General features: G+C 36.8%; 1 pseudogene across 1 annotated transcript; it reads left to right on the forward strand.

Annotated features, from left to right (window-relative positions):
• Positions 1–493: 493 nt before the first annotated feature.
• LOC149234851 (serine/threonine-protein kinase PEPKR2 pseudogene) lies at positions 494–2,432 on the forward strand (annotated as a pseudogene). The gene is made up of 3 exons (XR_016245861.1): positions 494–1,324; positions 1,484–1,780; positions 1,902–2,432. The product of XR_016245861.1 is annotated as a serine/threonine-protein kinase PEPKR2 pseudogene (transcript).
• Positions 2,433–5,795: the final 3,363 nt, after the last annotated feature.

Genomic DNA, 5,795 nt, shown 5'->3' on the forward strand with positions numbered 1-5,795 from the left:
GATGCCAAATTGAAATTTTCTCACGGATATTCTAGTGGGAGTTGATGCGATCAGCAGAGCCAGAGGTATGTAACGATTCCTAAATTTTGGGGCTCAGGGCTTTCTTTTTCTCACGTCTCTGTGTGGAAAGGAGGGTTGGGGCATATTTGCGGTAGTAGGATGTATAATGTTGGGGATGGGATTTGAAAAGAGAGCGCTATAATTCTTCTGGATTAATTTCGGTGGAATATTGAGAAGGGTATTTGATGTATTTAGTGAATTAGAAAATAGGGTATTCGTTAGTGTAAAAATGACTGCGCATTAGGAAGAAAACGGGAGGGTATCATGAGCTTGTCATATATTGACACAGAGTAGGCAATTTTGATTCTTTGTTTTCTCGTGCTTTTTGTTTTGAAGAAGCATTTCAAATCGTATGAGTGGTTGTTCTTGTTTTATTTACTGTTTTTTTTTGTTGTATCCACAGATTGATTTGTTTTCCCTAGCTCCTATTTGACAAATAGTCATTCTTCGCGTCCTCTGTGGTCGAGAAACCCCAGAGACCTTGGCTCTGGATTCATTAAGAAGGAAGCGAAAAGGAGCAGCAATAGATCTTGCCATTTTGGAACAGAGAGCTCGTCTATGTGATGATGGTGCATCTTCCACATCATTGGCCACACACCTTTCTTTCCAACAGCAGAGGAAGCGGAGGAAAGAAAAGATGAGGGACAAAGAATTGGGTTCCCGGCATCTGCATCCTACAGCAGCTGCTACTGCTCCTCCAAGGAGTTGTTTACTGCTCCTCCAAGGAGTTGTTTACCTAATTCACCAGGACGAGGGTTAAAGAGAAAGGTTGGCTGCATTGATCATGCTACTCGGACTGGCAGGAAGCGGAAGCTTGAAACTGATTATTCTTTAGGCCTAGAATTGGGACGAGGCAAATTTGGTCTGGTAAGAATATGCAAGAGCAAGGCTACTGGAGAAGAGCTGGCCTGCAAGACTCTGCCCAAAAAGACTGAAGAAAACGTGCATAAGGAAGTTGAGATTATGCAACATCTTTCAGGCCATCCCAGTGTTGTCACACTCCAAGCCGTGTGTGAAGATGCAGAATCTTTGCATCTTGTGATGGAATTATGCTCTGGTGGACGCCTGATCGATGAGATGTCTAGGAATGGATGCTACTCTGAGCACTAAGCTGCTAAATTGATCAAAGAATTAATAATGGTCATTAAGTACTGCCATGAGATGGGCGTCATCCATCGAGATATAAAGCCTGAGAATATTCTTCGAACTAGTACAGGACAACTGAAGCTAGCTGATTCTGGCTTGTCCATGCGGGTTGCAAAAGGTATTTATTTCTGAGCTTCATTGTAATCAACCCTGTCTCTCATTTTAGTAAACACATAATTTTATGACATCCAGACAAGGGCATTATTATCATTATTAAATAACCATGGATTTATGTTGAATTATAGTTCATTAACATCACTTGTATTTATTCTAACAGGACAAAACTTATCAGGTGTTGTGGGAAGCCCTGCGTATGTTGCTCCTGAAGTTTTGGCAGGGACCTATTCAGAAAAGGTTGATGTGTGGGCTGCTGGTGTCCTCCTGCATGCACTGTTGATAGGTGTATTACCATTTCGTGGGGAATCTGTTGAAGCCATATTTGAGGCAATAAAACGAGTCCAATTCGATTTTCATTCTGAAAAATGGCAGTCTATCTCAGGACTAGCAAAGGGTTTGTTACCAAGGATGCTTTCCAGGGATGCTGGAAAGAGACTTTCTCCAGAAGAAGTTTTGAGTAAGTAAAATTATTGTACTACCAAGAATTACATATTTTGTATGCGGTGTCTTGTATTTTTTGCTAAGATGCAATTATGCACATATGAATTTTATGATCATATCTTTTTTTGCTGCTGCAGGCCACCCTTGGATCATGTTTTACACAGAATCTAATATAAAGGTGCGATCAAGCAGTTCAAAAAGGAAAAAACATACCTATCCTGTCAAGGATGAATGGTCAGAATCCCTGCCTTCACTATCTCCACGTACAAGGGAGAGGAGAGCACAGTTCATAAATTCAATTCTGACAGAGCATGGAGAAGATGAATCTTTGTCTGGGGATTTGCTTTCACGTCCAAAGCAACCAGAGTATGATATCCAAGCAGCAGGGAAATATGACCTTGTAGATGCTCTTGCATCTGCTATCTCCAGGATAAGATTATCGGAACCCAAAAGGAGCAGATTGTGTACCACTACATATCATGTTCCACAGCAGTGTTCATCTAATCTAAAAAGCAGCTTGTGTACAACATTTTGAAAAACATGCTGACTGTTACTGACTGGCAGTGCTCATTAATTATTGATTTTACGGCCCAAAATACTTTGACATTTCAAGAGTGACTGATAACATGAGTCATGCCATACACTGACTGAAGTAAGCGTTGCAGCAACTGCATTTTGAAGATTAAAACTGATCTGAACATGAAACGACTCCATTGTTTGTGCCAGCCTAATTTGCAACTTCCTATGGTGATCAGCAATTCTAATATCTTTTTATGTACAGCTTCTAAAAGATTAGTTTGACTATCTGTATATATTGGGCTTCCCAATGAAGATGGAAAATGCAAGATATTAGAATTGCATTTTCTGTAAAGCATAACAATATCTTCTATAACAATTTTTGGTGAAATACTATTATTTCAAACTAAATTGCTCTTGTTTGTGTTTTAAGTCCTCGTTTGAGGTAAACGATAGTACACTCTATGACGTGCATTGAGCATTTTAGCAAATTTGGAGGAAAAAAGAATTGCTCAGGACCAGATAATTAATAGAATCAAAGTCATTAATGAGACATCTGTCATTTTTCATGATACATCTAAGCTTTTGACATTTCTGTGTTGCCTTGCAATTGGAAATCATTGCAAAGTTCAAACAGTTTAATATCTTATCCCTTGCATCTACAATTACTTGTTTACAATGAACAACCATTCTTTGGATTTAAATCCTTTGAACAAATGTTCCTTTTTTTTATAATAACTATAGTTTGCTAGGCCTCGTTGAAAATTTGAACTAGGGGCTCCATTTGTAAATGAGATAGCAACACTCATAATTAACGCTGAGTGAAACACCATCCCTGACAAAATTGTTTCTTTGAGTTCCAGTGAACAAGTGTTTGTCGCATTTGTTGTCAATTCATTGCTCAGTAAGGGAATGTTTTTTTCACATCAAATTCCTACCTATGGAATGAAAATTGCCCATGAGTAGCATTTCGGAATGTTCAACATTCATGCAAAAGATGAGTGTTATCTGGGGATTTGCTCTCACGTGCAAAGCAACCAGAGTATGATATCCAAGCAGCAGGGAAATATGACCTTGTAGATGCTCTTGCATCTGCTATCTCCAAGATAAGATTATCGGAACCCAAAAGGAGCAGATTGTGTACCACTACATATCCTGTTCCACAGCAGTGTTCATCTAATCTAAAAAGCAGCTTGTGTACAGCATTTTGAAAAACATGCTGACTGTTACTGACCGGCAGTGCTCATTAATTACTGATTTTACGGCCCAAAATACTTTGACATTTCAAGAGTGACTGATAACATGAGTCATGCCATACACTGACTGAAGTAAGCGTTGCGGCAGCTGCATTTTGAAGATTAAAACTGATCTGAACATGAAATGACTCCATTGTTTGTGCCAGCCTAATTTGCAACTTCCTATGGTGATCAACAATTCTAATATCATTTTATGTACAACTTCTAAAAGATTAGTTTGACTATCTGTATATATTGGGCTTCCCAATGAAGATGGAAAATGCAAGATATTAGAATTGCATTTTGTATAAAGCATAACAATATCTTCTATAACAATTTTTGGTGAAATACTGTTATTTCAAATTAAATTGCTCTTGTTTGTGTTTTAAGTCCTCGTTTGAGGTAAACGATAGTACACTCTATGACGTGCATTGAGCATTTTAGCAAATTTGGAGGAAAAAAGAATTGCTCAGGACCAGATAATTAATAGAATCAAAGTCATTAATGAGACATCTGTCAATTTTCATGATACATCTAAGCTTTTGACATTTCTGTGTTGCCTTGCAATTGGAAATCATTGCAAAGTTCAAACAGTTTAATATCTTATCCCTTGCATCTACAATTACTTGTTTACAATGAACAATCATTCTTTGGATTTAAATCCTTCGAACAAATGTTCTTTTTTTTTTTTTATAATAGCTATAGTTTGCTAGGCCTCGTTGAAAATTTGAACTAGGGGCTCCATTTGTAAATGAGATAGCAACACTCATAATTAACGCTGAGTGAAACACCATCCCTGACAAAATTGTTTCTTTGAGTTCATGTCCAGTGAACAAGTGTTTGTCGCATTTGTTCTCAAATTGTTTTTTGTCATTGGTTTGTAGCATAAGTTAGAAAGCCACTAATGCCCTAAACTCTGCATATACAGTGCTTGTATCCTGCAAGTCTACACCCCGAAATTGGTAATTAAGTGTGTAGGATTTAAACCAATAAATTGACCAACATTTGTGTTCCTTGTTGTTTAACTTGGTTAATTCATGTCTTACATTATTACCAAATTTGTGATATCTCTACAAGAAAGTAAACTAGCGAGTCAATTTAATCAATGTCAATTCATTGCTCACTAAGGGAATGTTTTTTTCACATCAAATGCCTACCTATGGAAAGAAAATTGCCCATGAGTAGCATTTCAGAATGTTCAACATTCATGCAAAAGATGAGTGTTATCTTCCATTTAAGGTCTGGTCTTAATGCAATCCCTAAATAATCATGATTATAAAGTTTTTATGATATAAATCTACATAGATGTGGGTCAAAATATTAGACACATTGGTAATTAATAACATGGAATGCTATCATCAATTTCAATGCTGAACAGGGGTTTGTCAAATCTTATAAATTTTTGCATTAAGATGAATCACATCAGTTCCTCATTTTCCGAAGAAGTTAGATAAAAATGTCATAGTGCACAATGAAGCAGTGTCAAGTTAGTGGTTCAAGTCATTAATTGACAAGAGGATGGATCATCTACAGCACAAATGACAGGAGGAAGGCATCAAAAGCATGGACAACACCATGATTTCTTATGTAAAGGAGACAGAATGTGTTGGTTGGTATGGATATATTTTTTATTTGTGTACTTTATAAAACTACAAACTTGTATTTATGTAAGCATTGAAGGTTATAGAGTATGGACAGGATGCATAATGTATTGGTTGGTATGGATGTAAGGGTTTATTTGTGTACAAGGAGAAAAAAGAAACTATAGCCTCTAGAAGTGATTCATTATGTCCATCTAAACAAAGATATGATATGCAGATCCATGATGGAAAGATAATAAATTCACACAAGCATCCCATGTATCAAACATTGACACTTGAATATGAAATACCAAGCTTTCAAGTGGTATCAGACCTGGGCATGGGCAAAGTTTGTAATCTTCTTCAAAAATACCAAATAAGGGGTTTGATTTGTGTCTTGTTTGCTTCATGTTTTTAGAACTCATGGAAAAGTTGGCTGTGCAGTTGGTAACAGAGTTCATAATTAAAGCATTAGAATAACTAAGAATGCATGTTTCAGGTTGACTTGGTTCAAAAGCAACAGATTCAGAAAACTGCACGTCAAGATGCTATGAACGCAAGAGCTTCTTTCTTAAATATGAACACCGTAAATAAAATGAGAGTTGTTTTGATCATATAACAGATCTAACATTTGAGAATATATTTGAAGAACAATTTAGATTGATGTCCAAAACACTAATTCATTCCCAAATTGTGGTGT

Source organism: Pinus tabuliformis, chromosome 8 (genome assembly GCF_031772625.1).
Source record: "Pinus tabuliformis cultivar Carrire ecotype Pingquan chromosome 8, CPIR1, whole genome shotgun sequence".
NCBI lineage: Eukaryota > Viridiplantae > Streptophyta > Pinopsida > Pinales > Pinaceae > Pinus > Pinus tabuliformis.